The following is a 25,135-nucleotide window of genomic DNA, read 5'->3' as shown; positions in this document are numbered from 1 at the left end:
CCCTTTTGTTGCCCTTGTTTTATTGTTGTTATTATTTTATTTTTAAATATCTATTTATTCGGTTTTGTTGCCCTTTGTTTTTTTGTTGTTGTTGTTGTAGTTATTGTTGTTTTGTTGGGTGGTACAGAGAGAAATGGAGAGAGGAGGGGAAGACAGAGAGGGGGAGAGAAAGATAGATACCTGCAGACCTGCTTCACTGCCTGTGAAGCGACTCCCCTGCAGGTGGGGAGCCGGGGGCTGAAACCGGGATCCACATGGTGATCCTTCTGCTTGCGCACTTGTGCTTAACCTGCTGCACTACCAACCAAATCAAATCCCCTGTTGTAGTTGTTGTTGTTACTGATGTCATCATTGTTGGATAGGACAGACAGAAATGAGGAGAGGAGGGGGTCGGGCGGTGGCGCAATGGGTTAAGCGCACGTGGCGCAAAGGGCAGGGACTGGCGTAAGGATCCTGGTTCGAGCCCCTGGCCCCCCACCTGCAGGGGAGTCGCTTCACGGGCGGTGTTGTAGGTCTGCAGGTGTCTATCTTTCTCTCCCCCTCTCTCTGTCTTACCCTTCTCTCTCCATTTCTCTCTGTCCTATCCAAGAACAAAGCAATGTCAACAATGGCAATAATAACCGCAACGAGGCTGCAACAACTAGGGCAACAAAAAGGGGGAAAAATGGCCTCCAGGAGCGGTGGATTCATGGTGGAGGCACCGAGCACAGCAATAACCATGGAGGAAAAAAAAAAAAAGAATTGAGGAGAGGAGGGGAAGACAGAGATGGGAGAGAAACATAGACACCTACAGACCTGCTTCACTGCTTGTGAAGCAACTCCCCTACAGGTGGGAAGCCAGGGGCTCCAACCTGGATCATTACCCCCATCCTTGCACTTTGAGCCATGGGCGCATAATCAGCTGCACTACCACACAAATCTCCTCTTTTCCCTTTCTATATGCACTGAGTATGTGCTTGTCTCTGAAGGTCATGTATACCCTATGAGTTTTAGTCTTTTTTTTTTTTTTTTTGCCTCCATAGTTATCATTGGGCTTGGTGGCAGCACTAGGAATCCACTGCTCCTGGAGGCTATTTTTACCATTTCATTGCCCTTGTTGTTGTTGTTGTTGTTGCTATACCTGTTGTTGTTGGACAGGACAGAGAGAAACTGAGAGAGGACAAGAAGACAGAGGGGGAAAGACAGACACCTACAGACCTACTTCACTGCTAGTGAAGCGACCTCCCCCACACACATAAGGAAGTGGGGGCTCAAACTGGGATCTTTATGCCCATCCTAGTGCTTTGAGCCATGTGTGCTTCTCCCGCTGTGTATGGCCCAGCCCCCGGTATTTGCCTTTAATGACTTTGGTGTACCTTACTAATAATGAGACTATTTCTCATATAGACTCAGAATAATAGATCGGACTTTTTAGGAAGCATTTCTTTAGATCATGTTCAGAGTTATATTTCTCTTTTTAAATATTTTTCATGACATGCCCGATTTTATATATATGGAGACAGAGATAGAGGCAAAGGCAGGGACTGAGAGACAGAGAGACAACGTCCCAGCATATACAGAACCTATCTGGCTGGAGTGATCACCTAATCTGGCACTCTCTCCGTCTCAGGAGGTGTTCGCATCCCTACTCCCAGCCTGTCCTGGGACCCTCTTCCTAGTAATTGCTACCTCTGCATTTTTCCTAGTTAACATTAATTTTTGATCATTTGAGAGTTGGTCTCTATTCTTGAAAGTTGCTCACATTTTCAAGGTGTTTCCCTCCTCCCCCCTACATTAAGGAGCACTTTAACTGCTATATGGATACAATATATTTCCTTGCAAGGGAGTATTTGAAACTATGATCTGTATTTAAAGTTGATTTACAAAGTGCTGAGTTTGCTAGAATATATATCTGTCATTTACAAGGAAACAGTCACTGTGCAAGAAGAAATACAGTGTTGACAGTAGTGTTTCAAATATATAGTGTTCTTATGCACTCAGTCCAAGAGTTACTGAAATCAACAATGTTTACTCTCAAACTGTAGTCAAGTCTGTGGAGCTAAGAGAATTTACATTTTTACTTGATTCATTTTTTGTGAACCTTTGGGAAGCTAAAGACAAGTTTTCTTCAAGTAGATCCTGTGAAACGTGGGTTGTAACCCCAGTTTTTAAAAAATTATTATTCAAGGTTTCACAGCATCAGATGTGTCTGACTTCTAAGGAAAATGAGACCCCAGACACATTGATGGGTGAGTGTCAAAATATTTAAGTTGGGATGGTTGGATTTAAAATAGCAGTTCAAAACTCTCTCAATAGCAGCTGTTTAGTATTAAGCTTAATTGTCTTCACACATTTCATCCATCCTGACCAGCCCTTACTGTGGCACAAAACTCAGACCTGCCTTGCTAAAAGTTTTCTTTAGTACACTAAAGAATATACTGATTTGTACATCTGGGGAACAATATAGTTGCTGGGTCTTTCTATTTGTTTTGTCATCTCAGTGTAATTTGTTTTAGGTAAAATACTTAATTAAAATAATGAAAATAGAAACCAGGCATTGCACAATGTAAAGGCATCAATACCCCTGTCCCAAACTCACCTGTTCCCAGTGTCTTTTTATCCCATTTTCCATGTTTTCAGCTACATGTTCTCAGGGAAAAAACAAAACTCAGACCTGCTCCTCTGCACCTCTAACCACACTTGATGGTGTTGTTAGCCAGAGAGGTGAAGTCTCCTATTTTTTTCACCAAGAGTGCTGTCTTGAAAAAAATATTTTGAGGGAGAGGCTGGGTGGTGGCTCACCTAGTTGAGAGCACATGTTACAGTGCTAAAGGACTCAGGTTCAAGCCCCTGTTCCCCACCTGCAGGGGGAAAGCTTCATGAGTGGTGAAGCTGTGCTGCTGGTATCTCCCTCCATATCACCCCCATTCCTTCTCAATTTTAGGCTGTCTATCCCATCAATAAATATATAAAGATAATAAAATATTTTTAAATATGTATATTGAAGGGGCTGGCAGTGTACCTGGTTAAGCACACATAGTACTCAGAACAAGGACCCATGCAAGGATCAAGTTTCAAACCCCACTCCCCACCTTCAGGGGGGTCGCTTCACAAGAGTCGAAGCAGGTCTGCTAGTGTGTCCTTCGTTCTCCCTCCTCTCACCTCTCAATTTCTTTTTTTTTAATTTTTTTTATATTTACCTATTTATTCCCTTTTGTTGCCCTTGGTGTTTTATTGTTGTAGTTATTATCAATGTCATTGTTGGATAGGACAGAGAGAAATGGAGAGAGGAGGGAAAGACAGAGAAGAGGAGAGAAAGATAGACACCTGCAGACCTGCTTCACCACCTGTGAAGCAAGTCCCCTGCAGGTGGGGAGCCGGGGCTCAAACCGGGATCCTTTCGCCGGTCCTTGCCTTTGGAGCCACATGCGCTTAACCTGCTGTGCTACCGCCCGACTCCCACCTCTCAATTTCTGTATTATCCAATAAAATGAAAAAATAGGCCACCAGGAAAAGTGGATTCTTATTGAGCCCCAGAAATAAGTAACCCTGGAGGCAAAAAAAGGAAAAATCTGTTAATTGATTTATTCATTTACTTCACTAATCATATCTTTCTCTCCCCCCTCAGTTTTCCCCTCCTCTCAATTTCTGTCTGTCCTGTCCAACAACAATGACAGAAATAAAAATCAATAATAACTACAACAAAGATAAAAAACAAGGTCAAAAAAAGGAAAAAATACCCTCCAGGAGCAGTGGATTTGTAGCATAGGCACTGAGCCACAGCAATTACACGGGGTGGGGGGGGGGAATTAAAGAAAAAAAAAGAGAGAGAGGGGGACTTTTAAACTTACTTCACCACTCATTAAAAATCCTTCCTGCTGGTGGGGAGTAGGGGCTCAAACCCAGGTCCCTGTGTATGGTAAGAGCAGTCTCAGCTATGTGCATCACCAGCCATCCTCCATTCTAACATAGTTATCTAGTTGTCTGTGTTTAGGTTGCTTCCATATTTTGACTTACCAACTATATAGCTATATAAACATAGCTGTGCATATGTCTTGGGACTAGCATACAATTAAATATTAGAAATTAAAGTACATATATATGTTTTTTAACAGACTATTATTGGAAAGGGCAGAGAGAAATTTAGAAGGGAGGGGGAGGTGGAGAAGGCGAGAGACAGATATGCACCTGCAGCCTTGCTTCACCACTCTTGAAGCTTTCTCCAACTCAGGCGGAGATCAGAGGCCTGAACCTGGTTCAATGTGCACTGTAACATGTGGGATCAACCAGATGTGTCACTGCCCGGACCCTAAAAATATATATATATTCTTTATATATTTTTAAAATATTTTTATTAATATTTCTTAATTCCCTTTTGTTGCCCTTGTTTTATTGCTGTAGTTATTACTGTTGTAGCCGTTGTTGGAAAGAACAGAGCGAAATGGAGAGAGGAGGGGAATACGGGGGAGAGAAAGATAGACACCTGCAGATGTGCTTCACACCTGTGAAGCAAACCCCCTGCAGGTGGGGAGCCTGAGGCTCTAACTGGGATCCTGATGCCTGTCCTTGTGCTTTGCACCACGTACACTTAACCAGATGCACTACCAGCGGACTCCCAATTCTATATGTTTTAATGAGAGAGATACAAAAAGAGAAAGATCAGAGCACTGCTCAGCTCTGGGTTATGGTGGAGCTGAACATTGATCCTGGGACTTCAGAGCCTCAGGCATGGAAGCCTTTGACATACAGAACCATTATGCTGGCTCCCCAGCAGGGTCAGTGGAAGATAAGGAAGTTAGATGAGTGACATGCCTGGAGACAATCTGAGTATTCAAGACTATGGGAAGTTCTTAAAAATTGAAAAAAGTGGGCAGTTAGTGTGTCACCCAGTAGAGCACTTAAGTTGCCATGTTGGTGACCCGGGTTCCAGCTCCAGTCCCCACTCGCTAGGTGAGGATGGCGGAAAGTTTTAGAAATAGTAGAACAGTTCCGCACCTCGGTTCTTCATCTTTGTCTCTACATACATTCAAAATGAATAAAGAAAATAAAGACAGCTGATGATGATGTTAGAGTCCTGTAGGTAATAATAAAAATAACATAAATGATATATTTATTATATATGAATAAAATAAATTAAATGAAGACAGCTGGTAATGATGATAGAGTCCTATAGCTAATGAGCAGGAGCCATAGCATTAGCAACAACAATGAAACATCAAAAAGAAAACGACACATGGGCCTTTAGAGTTTTTCAAATATTATGAATAGGGTACAGAAAAAGTACAGGTAGTCAATAAATACATAAAAATATTACACTTGTTATTAGGGAGGTGCAAAAGAAACTATAATGTTGATTGTATTTATAAGTAGCTTAAAAAAAGTGGGTCACTATTGAAAAATAGTTACTGTTTTTATTGTTGTTGTAATTATTGTTGTCTTCGTTATTAGATAGAATAGAGAGAAAAGGAGAGAGGAGGGGAAGACAGGGGTGGAGAGAAAGATAGACACCTGCAGACTTGCTTCACCGCCTGTGAAGTGACTCCCCTGCATGTGGGTAGCTGGGGATCCTTACGCCACTCCTTGCATTTCACGCCATCTGCCCTTAACCCTTGCGCTATTGCCCAACTCCCTGTTTCTATCTTTTTTTCCTTTCAGAGAGTTTAAACTTTTAAAAATTTATTTATTCCCATTATTGCACTTTTTAATTTTTTATAGTTATTGTTGTTGTTGACCTTGTCAGATAGGATAGAGAGAAATGGAGAGAGGAGGGGAAGACAGAGACGTGAAGGGAAAGATAGACACCGGCAGACCTGCTTCACCAATTGTGAATCAGCTCCCCTGCAGGTGGGGAGCTGGCAGGTCTAACCGGGATCCTTACCCCGGTCCTTCTGCTTTGTGCCACCTGTGCTTTACCAGCTGTGCTACTGCCCAACTCCTGACCTTAAACTTTTATAATTATCAGGTGTGGTCCTAGTGTACACAGGTTTTCATTTTTTAAATTTTGACAAAAGCATACTCTGATATTTTAGAAAATGTGTGCTTTTTATTTTGGAAATGCGTACTTGCTTGTTTAAAAATGTCACTTCTCTTGAAAGAATGTTGGGTGTTATATTTTCTAAAGTTCTTAGTAGGCAGTGTAGTACTAAGTTTTCCTAAAAAGAGAAAGGGCAGTCAGGTTGAACAGTGACCTTCGTTTCCCCAGGATGCCAGTTTTGACCTGTGACCTTCTGATCTACATGTGGTGTACAGATGCCAGTGTCAGCATAATGAGTGGCTATTCCATGACCATTTGTCCCCACAATTGGTGACTATCTGGGAAGTGCTGGGCTAAGGAGTCTTTAAAAGGCTAGTAGCTGAGGGCCTATGGCAGTAGAGGTGTCACCTTGAACTATTCAGTGAAATGTGCTGATCACAGTAACAGCCATCCAGAAGCCCAAAGTGCGCCATCTTTAGTCTCTGCTACTGTCTCCTCCTGGGCTGACTGTAGACTCAGCCATGTCCTTGCTCTGGCACATGGAACATGGACAAATGGGAAGCAGGCAGAGACCTCAGTGGCTGTCTGGCTATGGTATGGGAGCCCTTCTTCTGGCACTGTAGAAGCTAGGTGCCACCCTGTGGAGATTTGGAGAACAGGCAACACACAGAAAATAGATCCAGTTGAGCTGTGAGCTGCCTGCAGACACATGGGACCTCAGCTAATGCAGAGCTGCCCAGAGGAGCCCACCAAGGTTTCATCTGAGCCCTGAGCAAAGAGAGGGGCCATATAAGGTACAGAGTCAGGGAGTGATATTTATTATAGTAATACAGTCAACAAGAAAATACAATAAAAGACTCTATAACTACATACATACAGTGAAAGGGATAAGAGAGAGATTTCTGTGAAAAGACCTTCAAAGCAGGATGTAAGAAGGGATCAAGGAAGATGCCTCAAATGAAATGAGCTGGATATGGAATGTTGACATTTTTCATTGTGACCCCACTAAACAAAAAGTTTAAAAGAACTGCCTTAGTCAGAGGGCTTCATGTCTTGAACCAGGAAGTTTACACATAGATGGCAGGACTGAGAACTAACTCAAAATCCTGCAAAGGATTAAGAAAATAATTGTTCTCAGTTGGATATCATAAAGTAACAGGGAAAAGAAAGGGTCAGTTCTAGAAAGGGGAAGGGTGACTGTAGGCATTCCAGCAGACACCCAGGTGGCCTCACTGATTGTAGATTTGCCAGGGGAGCCCTGAGCCATTATCAGCTGAGTAGGTTGTAGGTAGGGGGCTCTCTGAATCCCATTTGGAGAGACCTGAGATGTTCCATCACTGAGCCTTTCTGGAGGCGTCACTCTCCCGGATTGGAATTAGCAGTCTGTCTTACTGTCATGCCTGAAATGAAAAACAGAGAGCTGTCTTAGTTAAATCACATTGTCATATACTAGCTTCTTCTTGATTCCTGAAGAAATAAGTTTAGCCAAAGAGAGTATTTCTCCATGGAGATAAATATATGAAAGGGCTAAGTGGTGCCCACCTGGTGAGCACACATGCCACAGTGAACAAGGACCTAGGTTTTTGCCCCTATCCCCACCTGCAGGGGGGAAGCTTCAGGAGCCGAAAAGCAAAGCTGTAGGTATCTCTCAATTTCTCCCCCACTGTCTCTCCCTCCCATCTGAATTTCTATCCTAGCAATTAGGTAAATTGAATTATTATCATAAGAGTTAAATATATTAAAACCTAGTCAACATTTCCTCTCAACACAGCAAGATTCTGCAGCCTCCACCCAGAATGTGCTGTCACCAGGAGAATGAGTCAAGTCCTGCCATTGTTGGGATGTGATTCTCTTGTCCTGTTTTAATCAGCCAGAAACATTTGTTTCACACAGACTAGTTGCTCAAATTAATCTCACATGGCCTAAGCTCACCCAGACTCATGGTGTAGATGAGGTGTGTCCAGGAGCCTGGTCACCTTTGTACCACTGGCATCAGTCAGGAAGGAGGTGCCTACCTCTAGCAGGATCAGGGGACTTGGATGTAGGGCCTCACTCCTCCCTGTCTTCCTTGTTAAGCTCTGTGTGGCTGCTGGTGCACAACACGGACATGATGCAGGAGAACTGAGTGATGGTGGCCTTCTCCTTCTGGTGTAGCAGATAGACACAGTCCATCATGTCCTCCACTGCCAGATTCACGGGGATGATGGGGTGGCTCAGGGCATAGCTGTAGAGTGACAGCTTGTGGGTGGCCCTGTCTCCACAGCCCATCAGGTATTCAGTACTGAGCTCAGAGGCAGTGAGCTCTAGCAGAGGCAGCCATGAGGAGGCACTGTGCAGACAGTTGAACACAGAGCTCTGCCTGATGCTTTCCACATCATGGAGGGTGGTGTCAGAGTCATCCCTCTGGTCCACAGCCACCAAGATGCTCTTGTGGTGGCCTCTGTCAACAGAGCTGCCCAGGGTCCAGGTAGAGTCACCCCCAGTGCAGAGACCTGTGATCATAGCAGTGGGATTAGCAATGGACAAAGTAGGGGCCCTAGGGAGCAGAGCAGAGGCAGTAAGAGCATGAAGAACGTGGAAAACCAAGGGGTCGAGCGTCCACTTTCTAACTGAAACCTTTGTAGAGGGACAGATGGAGGTAGCAAACCCAGTTATAAGAGTATGACATGATTCCTGCATATTAGCAGGAAAATCTTTGAGGATTTGAGAAAGGAGACCTGGACTCCCTACTTTCGATTGAATTTGAAGGTGTATATAACTGGCCTTGGCTTTTTATTGGAGAACTTAAGAGGTTTCTAGAAACTTGGAAGTAGAAGTTATCATGCTGGGTCACTATTAGTTCTGGTGTATATTCTGATCCAATTTCCATAGTGAGGCTGGTTTTCAGTATCATGAGCTTGATTTCAAGAGGGGAGAAATGTCCAGAGAGGTGGCACTGGCAGTAAAGTGTTCAATTTCCCTCTCCTCTGCTGGCCCTGACCTGAGGTCTGGGCTTGAGGAGGAACTAACCTGGGGTGTCCTCAAATAGCTGCTCCAAAAGGAAGGACTCCTGGTGGCTGGAAGCCAAGCCAGAGATTTCCTGATCCTGTAACTGGTCCTCAGTCACCTGTAGTGGAGCCATTCCATTTTCATAGTGATATTCTCTGTCTGTATGGAGAGGAATCCAAAATAGGTTCAGGCTGAAGTGGTCGTGATGAGCCCATCGTGACCACAGGATGTAGCTAGAGCATGGCATGGGAGCTGTGTCTTCCTTGGAGATGTGCATGTTTTTCTGTGGGACTACTGGGTCCCTGCCAATCTCCCCACCCCCTTGGGATTGATTTTCAGTGTCATAAGCTTGTTTCAAAAGGGAGGTATGACTCAGCAGGAGGCATGTACAGGAACCCAGCTGGTCTCCACATGTGAGGCTGTGGGAGTCATCTGCTTCTAGTGGAAGCCCCTCAGTGGCTGGCGTTTGACCCCCTTCATGTTTATGCAGATGTTTGACACCTACATGTAGAGAAACTCCCATCTAGGTCCAGGATGACCATAAAGAGACTCACCTCACTGTAGAAGATGACACATGGGCCTTCTCCTGGACCTTCTGTGCAAAGAAGGCTGTGTCTCTGTGTCTCTGTGTCCAAGAGTCTGACAGGAAACCCTGCCCTAGCATGTGCCCAAGAAAAGAGTTGACAAAGTAAAGAGGAAGATGCTCTTATACATCCCTGTGCCTGGAATGCAATGAATTCCTCATGAGGAAGAGCTTTATATAGCAGTCCTGTCTGCCACAGAGAAGTAGAGAAGCAAGGACTGTCATTAGAGCCTGTTACAGAGTAGTAGTTGGTCAGTGTCTGTTGAATTCATGGAGGCCTACTGCTTGCACTTTTCCCTGTCAGAAGGTATTGAAGCTAAGCTGGAATCCATTTTCCCTGAGCCTTTGTAGTTAATGTCTCACTCCAGTCAGCCTCTTAGATTGCCCTGACACTCACCTGCAGGTGGCTCTGTGGTTTCTTCCATCCTAGAACTCACAGACCCCTGACCAGTTTTTGCAGACTCCTGGGAGAGAAAGAAGTCAGGGTCACAATAAGCCTTTGGAGTGAGCAGTGGAAGAACACATTTCCCAGAGAGAGAGAGAGAGAGAGAACACCCTGTGTCCAGTATCAAACTACTTGACCCCTGGGGGTGACTGTGGTTTAGAATCGCCACTGTAGATTTACATGAATACTTGGATTTTCAGTGCATGTTTAGAAGTGTGATGACAAGGGTATTTGGATTCATTCCTGCATGCTCTCTAGTCTCAGGATACGCACACAGGTAACTCTTAGTTGAGAGTAATTTGTAATTTAAAATGTCAGCTATCTAATCAAATACTTTAAAAAAATATATCTTCTCCCCACTAGAGGAGAAGAATTTCCTGGTGTTTGAAGAGGCAGGAAACTGGCATCAATGCTGCAGAGTGAAGGCCAACCCTGACATGATGCAGATTTCAAATTATGCAAAAGAAGAAATAAAAAAAAGAGAGAGGGCTAGGCGGTGTTGCAGCTGTTTTGGCACACACCTTACCATGTGTAAGAACCAAGGATTGGGTGCCACTACACTGCCAGAAAGCCTTATTATTGACATACTAAGCTGATAATGAAGATGAAAATTAAGGAGGAATTGGTTTGAGATAGGTCATTAAAAATGATCCCATTCTAATGCAGTAAAGAATTGTAAAAAGAGCACACAGTGTACAAGGGAAATGCAGACAGTATCCATAGGTCAAGTATATATGTAAGTGGAACTTATGAGAATATCATAGTTGGATCTCCTATCATAATGGTCATGCAAAGAGACTGTCATGCCTGAGGCTCCAAAATCCCAGGTACAACACCCTGGATGACCATAAGCATTAAGCCAAAGCTGAGCAGTGCTCTGGAAAAAAAAAAAAAGAGAAAGAAAGAAAGAAAGAAAGAAAGAAAGAAAGAAAGAAAGAAAGAATCAATCCTCCTCAGGGCCAGGCAAGGCAGTACACCTAGTTAAGTACACACATTACCATGGACAAGGACTCATGTTCTAGCCCCGGGCCCCACCTGTAGGGGGACAGCTTCATGAGTAGTTAAGCAGTGCTGTAGGTGACTCTGTCTCTTTCCTTCTCTATCTCCCCTCCCCTCTCAGTTTCTTTCTGTATCTATCCATAGTAAAACAAAGAAACAAAAACCTCCAAGGGAAGAATATGGTGTCCCATATCTGAAAATGGGGAAAGATTTAAGATGGGAAAGAAAAGATATCCGAGGTCACATATCCGAAAGACTCTAACTGAATGAAAAGTACCTTTACAAATTTGAGAAGATACTCAGAATTACTTTGTTCAAATTCACATGACTCAGTTCTTTAGCCCTCACCTCCTCAATTCATTAAGCATAATCAGCTCCAGGCCCTCCCCCAAAATGGAAGCTCCAATGTATCTCAAGGTTTGTGAGAACTATGAAGTTATCTCTTATGGGAGACACAGGGATTTGGAGTGGGGTGAGCATGGAACTCTACCCGTATACTTGGATAAGCTTATTAACCATTCTTCAGTCACTGCTGAAAATATGGTTAAGAGAATGTCTTAGTTCCCCATAGTAAATGTCTTAGCTATTGTACTGCAGTTCCAGAAACCAAATGATACGCAGAGCTCCTGGCTGTCATTCTCTTCTTTTTTGTTTTCTTTGATAGCAGGGAAACGGGGGAGAAAGGGGCAGAGAAAGAGAGAGAAACCTGAAGTACTGCCTCACCACTCATGAAGCTTCCCTGCCACAAGTAGGTCTCAGGGACTTGAACCCAGGTCCTCTTGCATGGTAATGTGCACTCTACCGGGTACACCACTGCCTGGTCCCGCCTAGCTTGCTTTTGGTCCAGTAGCATAAAGAAAAGTGAGGTTGTTATTTTTTCTTTACTTAGTAGAGTCACCCATTCCAGGAGGAAAACATCCACAGGGAGCAATGCAGACAAATCTGTATATGCAAGATAGGGTTGCATTCAGTCTAAGCTCCCTTTTTTGTGTCTATAGAGAAGTGTGTGTAAATAGGAAAATACATCCTTCCGGGTGGTATGTGCTGAATTCTTCCCTCATCTCTAGACCACTTTCTGTGTAAAGCAGGAACTTGGAATGTAAGTTCTAGACTTAGAAACACTCACACAGGTGCGTTCTGCCTCCTTTTGGTTGATATCCAGGTAGTCCAGAATGGCGGTATAAATTTTGCTAATAGATTCCACAGTGACCCAAAAGAGAGAAGGAGAAATGAGCTGTTAGACTATTATCAAATGAACTTGTGTTTTGGCTAATCATTTCAGCATTTTTCAATGCTTTTTCAAGATATCAAGTTTTTAAAGATATGTGCAAGACTTAATGAGACTAACAGTATGCAAATGTATTTCTGGAGAATGAGACAGATGCCAGAAAACATGTCTGTGGTGTCAGGTCTCTGAGACCAGGGCTGAGCACCCCATCCAGAGTCCAGGCCAGACCCTCCCTGGGCTGTAGCTCTGGCAGGTTCATTTGCTTTGAGAACCAGCCCATGGAGAAACCTGCCCTTAAGTCAGGGCCATTTAATACATGGTGCAGGCTGATGTTAGCTCCCATCACAGCATGAAGAGAAGGGGGACAAGAGGGAGGGGCATTGACTGCTTGGACTCTGCATTCTGAGAACTTGAAAATTTGAAATACATGAAATAAGGACATACTCAGAAAGCTCGTTATACCATTGCTCCATCTTCTCAACTGATCTGAAATCCAAGAGAAGGGGAGAAAAACAGTTAAAATGCACATTCACACAAACATATTATGAGTGTTGGCCAGTGTAAACAGCATCATTGATTGTTATTGGTGGGACTGTGTGATCCAGGAGTCCTGTCCTGGTCATGGTGCTGAGGGACCCATGGTGCTCTTTGACAGTTTGTTGCGTTGGCAAGGAAATCTTCTAAATGGAGGAGAAATTGTATTTAGGGCCCTTTGGTGGTGCTGGTGGTTAACTGCACATGATACCATGCACAAGGACCCGGGTTCAATCCCCTGGCCCCCACCTGCAAAGGGCTTAGCAGCTACATGTGTTTGCCTGTATCAGAGCCAGTGGGAGCCAATGGAGAGCACAGAGCTGTCCTTGTGGGGGTCAGAGCACCTGTGGCTAATAGACCCCCAGATGGAGCTGTGCTCCCCCTAAGAGTCATGAGGAGACAGGCAGGGCCTGGCTGCAGTCTTACTGAAGAGACCACGAAGCTGCGGTCAGCCCAGCCTAAGACCAGTGATGTGCGGGCTCTCACGGCTTTCCTCATGTTGGCTTCCACCCACATGTCCATCAGGGGTGCCAAGTACTTGATTCGGAAGTGACTCTTGTACCTGGAGAGGGAATAGAGCACAGCAGTGTTAGCTTGCATCCTAGCAATCTGGGAGTATCTGGGTTTATCCTGAGGAGATGGTGGGTGTGTTTCTTTCTTTAATTTTTTTATTGGGGAATTAATGTTTTACAGTTGACAATAACTACAATAGTTTGTGCATGCATAACATTTCTCAGTTTACCCTGAGATTTTTTCAAATAACAATACAACCCCCACTAGGTGCTCTGTCATCCTTTTCCAGGATGTGTACTCCCTCCACTCCTCCACCCCAGAGTCTTTGACTTTGGTGCATTATACCAACTCCTTGGAGGGAGGTACATACTTTGTGTTGGAGATGAGCAGCACGTTGGAATATAGGATCAGCTGCCTTTTCTGCCACTTCCGACCCTTCTGGAATTTGCCAGTGCCCATGAACTGGATATGGCCATAAGGCAACACTAGGATGTTCTCTTCCAGACTGCCCTCCTCCATAGAAGAGCTGCAACACAGCAGACCCTCAGGGCAGTTTGTCTCTGGCAGGCAGGACACGGGCTCATTCTGATGTCAGCCCTCACAGAGCATTACAGAGGAGTCTCAGTCCCCCAGAAGGGCTCAGTAGCCAAATTCAGGAGTCTTGAGCTAGACAGAGCTCCTGTGATAGTTGAGGTCACTCAGGGCTGGTGGTAATGGAGGGCTGCTTCAAGGAGAGGGCACAGGGCCTGTCACTTCAGTGTCAGGGGACAAGAAAGTAGCAGAGTCTCAGGACCTGGTAGAAAGGAGACACTAAAGGGAGTGAGGGGGAGTGAGGGTATTGGGGCCCTGGTGCTTGGTGCTGGGAGAGGACCTGAGTGGGGGTGAGAGTATTCTGCAGACACCCTGTGTCAACAAATCTCACTGTAGTGAATTAACACTGACCCCCAATATAAGGATAAAAAAATGTAAGGGGACACTAAGAGGTCAAAGGAGAGAGGATGAAAAATGTTTTAAAGAACCAACTCAGGGACACAGGGCCAAGGCCTGAAGGCAGCACAGTGTCTACAGCGTTGTCAGAGCATAATCAACCACAGTATCATCTGCGGTTTTAGCCTTTGTAACTCTGCTTCTTTCCCTACCCATTCTTCTACCCCTTTCTTTCCTCTTTTCTTCTTTTCTCTTCTTTTTATTCACTCTTTCTCTCTCATAAAAATAATTTTAAACAGATCTATGTGTGACCTATAGGGGTCAGATAGCATCGATCCAAGAGTGTGAAGAAGTCATTCCATTGTGGTCTCAGGTTAACATACACACTTAGATAACAGGATTCTGGAAAACTGACTCTAATCTTCTTTAAGTCAGTCATCACTTTGGGGTGGAGGGGGGCAGGAATCCCATGATCAGCCAAGAATAAACCAAACATTCAAATGTTTCTCAACTCAAGGAAGTACTAAGCTATTCCTTGGCTGTGCCTGCAGTAAGCCCACAAGACTCTGATGCTAAGGGGTCAAGCCTGCTCTCTGTCATCAGCAGAAGGGAATCTCATGAGCACAAGTAACTGTTGATGACTAGGGCTGAAGCTGAGATTCTGTCAGTGGGAATCACACAGAGCACCTCCTGGGACCACCCTCCTCCTCCTCTGCTGGTCACACAGGGCATGTGAACAGACTCTACCTTAAGCAGGGCAGCCAGCGTAGACACGCTGAAAGCCTCAAAGACTTTCTGGTAGATGCAGACATCCTCTACTCTTCACTCCTTGACACGAAAGTGAGAGCTGGGCACAGCACTTTGTGCACTGTTCAGCTCAGTCTTCAAGACTCAAGATTCCACTGTAGCCAGGGACCCTGGCCTGTGATATCAGTGGTCAAAGGTCATCATCATAACTGACAGCTGACAGAGTGCCCCTCTAAAGCCAGTTACACCTACAGCTTTGAGTCTTTTAATCTTTTCCTTTTGAGATGACTATAGACTTCCAGGCTTTTATTGGAAATAATAAAGATGCTACAAGCCTAGCCCCTATTTCATGCAGTGGTCATCTAATTATATAATTCTAAACAGAGTAAATATCACTGTAGGATATTCACATGGATGCTGTCAGAGACACACTATTTCCAGGAGCGCGCATGCGCGTGTGTGTGTGTGTGTGTGTGTGTGTGTGTGTGTGTGTGTGTGTACACACACAAAGGCAATGTTATCCTCATAAAACCATTTTTGAAAGAATGAATCCATTGGCAAATGAGTTGTGGACATTCTTTGATGTCCTTCAACTCTAGTGTAAAAGACCCACATTCAAGGAACCATTGGAGGACTTGATGTAGCCTAGAATAGATGCCTTAGCTTCTTGGTATGTTTTCTCTTTTATTAATTAATTTATTTATCTTAATGAGAAAGATAAGTGCAATGCTCAGCTCTTTCCTTCGGCAGTGGGATTGAACCTCTGAAAGGACCCCAGATCCTCACACATGAAAGTCTTTCACTTTCTTTTTTTTATTATTTTATTCATAGTTCACTGGACAGAGATAGAAAAAGTAGAGTGACGGAGATGGAGGGAGAGAGGAGAGACATCTGCAGCCCTGCTTCAACTGCTTGTGAAGCTCTTCCTCTTTAGGGTGGACCCGTGTCTGGAACCCAGCATGTTGTAACTAGTGCTCTGAGCTAGGTGCATCTGAGCCTTCCATTACTTCTTGTCTCAAACATCTCTGTAGGATGCACTCCATCTGATCACAGACAAGAAACATCCAGATTAACATCAGTGAGAGAATCACTGGTCAGAAAAAACAGGGTGTTGAGCACCAGACAGTGTGCTTGTGTCTGTGTCTGCTTGTGTGGAGAGAGAGGTGGGGAGAAGCCTGTTCTCACTGTCCTGCTGCATCATCTGAGTGCTTGACCAGGCTGAGTGGTTCCTCAGACTTTTCTTTCTTTCTTTCTTACCTTCCCTTAATATAAACTGTTTGAAGGAAAATATGACATTCTTACTAATGATGTGATGGTTGAACAATGCTTTTCCTCACTCAGTCCAGGGAAAGTGAGACAGATGTTTGTCTTTGCCATAAGGAACAATTAAAAGATTAAGGAAGCAATGGATCACATATACAAGATTTCCCTCATGCTGCTGGCACACTGGTAAAGTACAGTCAGGTGGCCGTGATGTCATTCACTTCCCTTGTCTGTCAGAGACTCACTGGCACTTCACCTCTAAAAGGTTCAGGCAGATTGGCTTTAGCTGCAGTTTTGGAATTCAGCCTCTTGAGGGCACTCATCACCTACACAGGGAAGCAAAATGAACAAAACTCACTCAGTTTTTTTCTTCAAGTACTTACTTAGAAAGGAGATTCTTCTAACAGATCCATTCACATAATTTAATTGTGAATGCTCAACTTATAACAGTGCATAATGTTGAGTAAGAATCAGAAATTCAACATACATGTAGATTGATATTAACTGTCAGATGAAGGCAGTCCACAATATTTTGTAAAATGATTTTTTCTATGAATTATGCTTTTCAGAACTTTGGAATTATCCCATTCCATACTTTAGAGATGCATGTGGATCTAAATTTACACAGCACTTTTTTGGTTTTTTTAATATTTATTTGTTTTCTCTTGTTTTGCCCTTGTTTTTTATTGTTGTTGTAGTTATTATTATTGTTGTTAATGATGTTGTTGTTAGGACAGAGAGAATGTATAGAGGAGAGGAAGACAAAGAGGGGAGAAGAAAGATAGACACCTGCAGATCTGTTTCACCGCCTGTGAAGTGTCTCCAGCAGTGAGGAGCTGGGGCTTGACTGGGATCCTTAGCCAGTCTTGCGCTTTGTGCCACATGAGCTGAACCCACTGTGCTCTCACCTGACTCCCTACACCACACTTTTTATGTGTCCAGCATTAACTACCACAATAATAGTTTGAGTTTCCTTAGGACATTTTGGGTCAGTTCTCTTCCAGGGTTATAACAGCTGGGGCTTATTGCAGCACAGGAATCCATTGCAGCTGGTTGCCATTTTTTTACCTTTTTTTTTTTTTTTTTTTTTTTTACTAATTCCCTATTTTTTTGGATAGGACAGAAAGAAATTCAGAAGAGAAAGGAAGGATATATATATATATATATATATATATATATATATATATGTATATATATATATATGTATGTATGTAGAGAGAGAGAGAGAGAGAGAGAGAGAGAGACCTATAGACATGCTTCTCCACTTGTGAAGCCTTCTTGCTGCAGGGATGAGCAGGACCTGGAAGGACCTTGACCATATACTGTGTGTGCTTATCTGGGTGCACTACCGCCAGCCCCATAATGAAGTGATTAAATGCACAGCTTTTTACCCTACAGCCTAGAGAAACACCAGTAAGTGCTCACTTACATCTTAATATGTCATTCATATAGCCATTGAGTAATAACTTTGTCTCATACATTTGGGGCCAAGATTGGAACATGCATTTTTCTTTACATAGTTGTCTGCAAAGGAGATTCTGCAGATGAGAAAGAGGGAAAGGATCCAGCAAGAGGCAGCCTTATCTGGCCTCAAGTTTCAAGATTGAGCCCCAGGGGCTGGTCAGCTCCTGACAGCCAACTCCAGAGAATCTCCACAGGGGTGCTGGGTGGTGGCTCACCCTGATGAGAGCACATGTTTTCATGCCCAGGAACCTATAAAAGGTTAGGACAGTAAATATCCGGGAGTCTGGAGTTGGGCTGTAGCGCAGCAGGTTAAGCACACGTGGCAGGAAGTACAAGGACTGGCATAAGAATCCTGGTTCAAGCCCCCGGCTCCCCATCGTGAAGTGACAGGGGAGTCACTTCACAGTTGGTGAAGCAGGTCTGCAGGTGTCTATCTTTGTCTTCCCCCTCTGTCTTCTTCTCTCTCCATTTCTTTCTGTCCTATCCAACAACAAGGACATCAACAACAACAACAATAGTAACTACAACAATAAAAGAAGGGCAACAAAAGGGAATAAGTAAATATAAAAAAAATAATAAGACAGTAAATGTCCAGGAGCACTGGCTTCCCTGTGGCTCTGGTTTTTACAGTTATGTGTGAGAAATAGTCAGATAGCTTGCTGGAAACAGTCTTTCAGGTACTGGCTTAGATAGTAATCCTAAACTCTTGGACATCTGATGTGATGCTCCCCCAAGTTTGAAGGTAGACAGTCTACAGGTCCTGATAGAAGGTTAAGGATGTACTGGTGGCCTTCAACTTCTCTAGAACCAGAATGAAACAGCTTATGTCCTCCACCACTATGTTCTCAGGGAAGAAGGGGGTCTCCTGGAAAGTAGCTAATGTACAGGAGCAGTTTGGGGCGGCCCTGTCCCCAGAGGCCATCACAGATTCAGGGGTGAGCTCAAGGCACTGAGGAGGAGTAGATTTGGCCAAGTTGGGACCATGGGCGTGTGGTATATGGTGGAGTGCTTGCAGCTAAGTTTCCATATCATTGATGGTGGTGATGATGTCACTGCTCTGGTCCACTGCCACCAAGAAACTGTGATGGATGGTGTCTGATGACAGATTGTACAAGGGCCGGGGATAACCCACCCTCTCCCAGCAAATAGACCTGTGACATAGCAGTGTGTGTAATGATGAGCTCAAGTGGCCACTCTGTGTGCTGAGAGGAGGTGGAGAGGCAGGCGGTCACCAGGCCCACTTTCTAGTTGAGAGCATTATAGAAGGAGAGAAGGAAGAAAGCCCAACCAGTCTTACGTCCAGGAGAATAATGTACCTCACCATGGAAATATTTGTGCATGGGCTGATGTATGAGTTTTGCCTTCTCTACTTTTAACAGAATTTAAGAATTCGAAGGTGGAATCCAGATATATTGTGTTATTCATCTTTCACAGGGAGAATGCCTGTAGAAAGAACGCCCTGTCCCTTGACATACAGTCCTACCTCCAAGGACACGTCTATGAGCAAAGACAGAAAGCAGAGAGGGCACTGAGTCTTGTCTCATACTGTCTGTCAGGCTTCAGCCTTTTGAATGGACAGTATTTGTTGCAAGAATCACCAGGGGCCTAGCAGTGGTGCACCTGGAGCCCGGGCACTACCTGGTTTTAAGTCCCTGGACCCTAATCCTGGGTGGAGGGAGGGAGTGTAGAACACCTCCCTGTTGGGAACATGTGTGAGCCTGATAGAGCTTAGGGAGAACCACCCCCATCTTTGGATGGAGGTCTGAGAAGATAACCTCTTGGTAAATCTCTCTCAATCGAGGTGAGCATAAGGGGGGAAACTGAGACTTGGTTCTTTCCTTCTTGACTCTCAGGCCCACAGATACCCCAGTACTTCCCTCCATTAACTGCAGGCCACATGGCCACAGATTCACTCATTCAAAGTCACTTTCTGATCACAGAAGAACACATCTTATCACACACTTCATCACACACCTCAGACCCCAGACAAGAGAAATGCCAAACTATATGGCCTTTTGATATCCATCTTCTCTCTGTCTCACCCTATGGGTTTAACCACTATCCTTCTCTCAAATACCTTTGGATAATTAAGTTGCTTGTGTTATGGAAGATAACTGTCTTGTGTCTCATCAATTCCTGTCATACCAACCCCCTACCTTAGGGGCATGCTGACTGTTAAGAAACCTGTAATTGCTGTCATATTGCAACAATAATTACCTCCATTGCTTTTCTATTTAACTCATGTCAGTTTTGCTAATAAACAGACTCTAGGATTCTGGGACTCTAAGGACTCAGATTCTAGATTCACGCTAAGAGTCCCCTGGTGTCTTTTACTTCGTGTCACCCCTGTCGTGAGCGAGAAAGAACCAGCCTATTACCTTTCCCCTGGAGGACACCCTGCCGGAGAAGGAGAGAGACACCCCGAAACCTCCCAAGTGGCTGAGCAGTGCTGCTGATGTCTGCCTTTATCCTTCTCTCCCCATCTCTGTATCTCTCTGGCGCAGCAAATTAGAAAAGGGAAAAAATGTCTGTGGAGAGCAATGGAGTCATTGTGCAGCCAAGAGCCCCAGCAATAACCCTGGTGGTAAAAAAAATAAAGTCATAATAATAAATTATTTAATTAGACATCTTAGTCTGGTCATACTACAAAGCAAGCCAATACACTTTTTTCAGTATATAATTATTGATGGGAGAGTATTAGAATGGTATGGATAAAATGGCTCCTAAGAAATTTAAAAATAATAGTAAAAAACATTCCTGTCTTCCTTAAGGGGAGGGAATGGGATATAGAGATCTGGTGTTGGGAATTGTGTGGAGTTTTACCCTTCCTATCCTATGGTTTTGTTAACATCTCGTTTTTTAAAAAAATAAATAGAAATTTTAAAAAATACTGGTCAAAAACATTCCTGTCTTCTTTCAGCATAACCTGGCTCTGAGGCAGGTAGGGATGCTAAGACACTGTGGGATGAAATGGAGTTTCTTTCTAATGGGAATCCCAATTCTACCACCTCCCACTATCATAGTAGATTCCATGCCTAATCCAGACACTGACTGCATCACTTCCTGGATTGTCTGAGACACTAGAGAAATCTAAAAACATCCCCAATCCATCCATCAACACAGATACAGCATCACTGTAAACAATTTGAGTCTTCCTTTTAGGTCAGTCTTCCAGGATCTTCTCTGCTTTTTCTTGCCACTCTTGCCGAAATCAGTTCAGTCCATTTTCGCCTAGTAGGTCAACTGTGACAGCTCATCCTTGTTTCTGGACACAGAGACCAACAGGCCAACAACTTTTGATCCCACAGACAGTTCTGTCCTAGTTAGTTTCTGGCTCAGAAATGTTCCTGTACAAGGAATGGCGACTGGAGCTTCAGAGGCATGTGGCCATTAGTCCCCCTGGGCATTGTTGGGCTCCTGCCTCTCCTCCCATGGGTGTTAAGCCTGGATATTTTAGGATCCAGTGGGAGGCTGTCTGGGGCAGAGTTGTCCAGCAGCAGGGAAGTGACCATGTCCAGCAGGGAAGTGACCATGTCCAGCAGGGCCTCGGGACAGAAGTGAAGCCTCAGCCAGGCCAGCTCAGCACTGGTGAAAAGGGAGCCTAGTGTAGATGCTGCAGACAAGGCAGGCAGACAGGCTTCTCCCTGCCCTGGAGAGCCCACCTGGCTGTGTCCAGTTTGCAGATGTTGTGGTGCTCATTCATGCATTTGAAATGCTGTCTCCTAAGTATTTCTGCCTGTGACCATTGAGTTTAGTGAACCTGCTGGAACCTGCGGGGACTGGCGTTTTTCCAGAGGTGACCCCAGGAATGCAGGACCTCAGTCTGCTAGGGGAAGAAGCTGCTCAGCTGTGTGGCAGATGGGCACTGACTGAGGTGTTGTGAAAAGTAGAAAGCTTAGTTCATGAGGAGAGAAGCTGCTGTCAGCAGGTTTCTTTTTGGCGACAGGAACACTGAGCTGGATGGTGGAGGACTGAGTTGGATTTGGGCAGTTGGGCACGAACTATCCTTCAGAAGTCACAGGCAGCAGTTGCAGAGGTAGCACAGCATGGAACTGGATGGTGTGAGAAGATGTTGAACATAGATATTTTAAGCACCTGAACAGAGGCTGTGGTATAAAAGCCGGCCATAACAGGATTCATTCAGAAATATTCAGAAGGTAATTTCTAAAGAATAGAGTGTGTGTTGGGCTGGGGAGATGGTACTAGCATTAAAGCTCCAAACATTCAGTCCCAAGATACATGAAGCCTTAAGTTTAATTCCCAATAAGCCATAGCTGATCAGTGCTCTGTTTGAAACAAAAACAACAAAAAAGCAAGCAAGCAAACAAAAACTAAATTAAATAATACTCTGTAGAGGTAGCCATTAGGGGGCTTTAAACAAAGTGAAATCAAATCTCCTACAGCTAATGGTTCTCTGTCACTACCAGTGCCGGCATCTGCCACCTCCTTGCAGCTCTTTGCCTGCATGATTTTCTCTCTTTAGATACTGGCCTGCAAGTAGAGCTGCACAGAGGATATATAAACAGATCACCAGTGCCTCCTTTCAAAATACCCAGTTAATGTATTTGTTTCTCTAAACTGGTCTGCATCCATGAAAGCTAAATCATAAAATCAGGGGTTTCTTGTTTTTTACTCAAAGAGATAGAATAAAATTATTTTTGAGGCCTACAACCCCACAGAGTCTATTCTTCAAAGCTCTTTCTGGACTTTCTCAGATTGATTTACACTGATGGGACCTTGCTTGTGACTTCTGGGGACATTCTAACCTTCCCTTCAGTTATCTTTTTGCCTTTCTGTCATCCCATTAACTCAATCCTCCAAAGTTTTACAGAATACTTTCTCTAGAAGTCAGTTATAGTTGGAAAGGCTTCTTCTAAACCCTGGAATCACCTTCTCCTATTCCCATATTTCAGTTACCAGAAGCCAGGCTCTAAGGACTGCAGGGTAAGCTCTGCACCTTAGTGCTTATTTTGTTAATTCAATATTTATTTTTCTAGAGAAGGAAATTGAGAAGAAGGAGACAGAGACTCCCATATCCCTGCTTTAGAATCTGTGAAGCTTTCCCCCCTGCAGGCAAGGTCACGGGGCTTACTCCCTGGTATCCTTAGGCACTGTAGTGTATGTATTTGTATGTGGCAGCCGGGCCATGCAATGTATTGTTTAAATTTCATGGTGAAAGGGTGAGCAGCCCCACAGTCCTGGCACAGTAGTTACTGCTCAGACTACCTCTGGGCCTCTTAATCCTTTCTTACCTAGGCACATCCACAGTGTGGATTTGTAGTGCAGGCACTAAGCCCTAGAAGTTACCCTGGAAGCCAAAAAAAAAAAAATCTCTGCAGGCAGGCAATTTTCAAAATGTTTAATTTTTAAAAACTTCTTCACCTTCTTAATTTAATTTATTTAAAAAAGGAAATATTCACAAAACCATAGGATAAGAGGGGTACAACTCCACACAATTCCTACCACCAGTACTCCGTATCCCATCCCCTCCCCTGCCAGCTTTCCTATTCCTTATCCCTCTGGGAGTATGGACCAAAGATCACTGTGGGATGCAGAAGGTGGAAGGTCTGTTTTCTGTAATTGCTTCCCTGCTGAACATGGGCGTTGAATGGTCGATCCAGATGCATACTCCCAGCCAGCTTCTCTCTTTCCCTATTAGGGTGGAGCTCTGGGGAAGCAGAGATCCAGGACACATTGGTGGGGTTGTCTGTCCAGGGAAGTCTGGTCAGCATCATGCTGACATCTGGAACCTGGTGGCAGAAAAGAGAACTAACATACAAAGCCAAACAAATTGTTGACAGTCATGGACCTAAAGGCTGGAATAGTGCAGATGAAGTATTGGGGGGTACTCACTACAGACTCTTGTGTACTTCTGCTTTCAGGTATATATTTTCCCTAGTTTATGGATACATGTGAAAGGCTGGAATAGTGCAGATGGCGTGTTGGGGAGGCGGGCCCTCCATTTTGGAGATAGCTAATAGGCATATTTTAGTAATATTTCAAAGGTCCTGTAGCTATACTAGTTTGTTTTTTATTTTTCCTCTGAGCCTGAAATCTGATATGCAAGTGGATCCCAGTATTGTCTGGGGAGGTGATGTCATGGCTGGAAAAGGGACAGAAAGCTGGATCAGGGAAGAGAGTAGTTCCCTAATATGGGAAAGGTGTATAAATATTGTTGACTGTAAACCCCATCTATTTGATATGGACTGGGGCCAATATTCAACTTAAGAGCCTATGTGAATTCTGCATCCCTGTAGATCTGAGCTCACATTCTGTGGTCACGAGTAGAAGCATTGCAAGCTGCCCCAATATCAGGACCGATCTTCCTTAGGTGTAGCATAGCTTATGTTGTCCATCCTCCAAAGGGAGGATAGAACATTCTCTACCATTGTTGATCCAAGGTGAGGACAAGGTCCTATGGGGGGCCCACATAGGGTTGTTTTTGATAGAGATGACTGGTAACAATGGAGAGAGGGAATTATTTGATGTCTGGGCCCATCATGTCTGTTTGAGAATCTCAGGACTCCCCGAATAGGGCCCCAGCTGATGGGGTGGCCTGATAGTGACTAAAGAGTCATCATTAACGTAAGCCAGTCTCTTGCCCTTATTCAGGTTTGCAGTCCTTGCTTTGTTAAGGTTAGCTTTGGAGTGAGTGAGAGAACTGTAATAGGAAGGAGGTGAGGAGGGTATCTAAGTCTAATTAGATACTATTTCATTAGGAACTTTATACTGACTCACTGCAGACTGTTGTGTACTTATGCTTTCAGGTATATGTTTTGCCCTAGTTTATGGATGGTGTGAACATATGCTCTATCTCAATGGACCTGGTCTATATCTAGGTTTTGGGACTTTGTTGCGAGTGAACCTCCTGGGATGGAATTAGAGAATACTATGGAAGGAAAGGTCTCACCCGAGTAATGAAGCTGAAGGTTGTCATTCCACACCTGAAGTTTCTTGACACAGTCTGAAGTGAAGCATGCTGAGGTGGTACTCGTTACATTGATTAGGTTGGGACTGGCAAATGCAATATTATCATTATTGTTGTTAGTAGTATTGTTGGATAGGACAGCCAGAAATGGAGAGAGGAGGGGAAGATAGAGGGGGAGAACAAGATAGACACCTGCAGACCTGTTTTACCATCTGTGAAGTGACCCCCTGTAGGGGTGCAAACACAGATCCTTATGCTGGTCCTTGCACTTCAGGTCATGTGCACTTAACTGGCTGTGCTGCTGCTCAGCACCCAGGATCCTTTCTTTATCCTTACTTCTTTTCATTGTAACTACGATGTGTCATGGTGTCTTCAGGTTTGGGTTTATCCTGTTTGGGACTCTCCTGGCCTCTGAAATCTTAATGTCCTTTCTGTTGTTGAGAGCTGGGAAGTTTTTCTCTCTTAATTCCTCTAGGATATTTTCTTCCCCTTCCTCTCTTTTTTCGTCTGGTAGGCCAATTATGAAGTGTTACTCTTTTTGAGATCATCCCATATGTCTCTGT

The 25,135-nt window shown here is 44.2% G+C and overlaps 1 long non-coding RNA gene across 1 annotated transcript in view; it reads left to right on the top strand.

Annotated features, from left to right (window-relative positions):
* The first annotated feature begins 2,172 nt into the window (after positions 1-2,172).
* LOC132536781 (uncharacterized) overlaps positions 2,173-25,135 on the top strand; it is a 43,517-nt gene continuing 20,554 nt past the window's right edge. Inside the window, exon 1 of the long non-coding RNA XR_009548311.1 lies at positions 2,173-2,228. This is a non-coding gene — a long non-coding RNA (uncharacterized LOC132536781). The remainder of the gene's footprint in view (positions 2,229-25,135) is intronic.

Source organism: Erinaceus europaeus, chromosome 2 (genome assembly GCF_950295315.1).
Source record: "Erinaceus europaeus chromosome 2, mEriEur2.1, whole genome shotgun sequence".
Lineage (NCBI taxonomy): Eukaryota > Metazoa > Chordata > Mammalia > Eulipotyphla > Erinaceidae > Erinaceus > Erinaceus europaeus.
The sequence above is the reverse complement of the archived record's forward strand: the minus strand, read 5'-3'. Positions and strand labels throughout refer to the sequence as shown.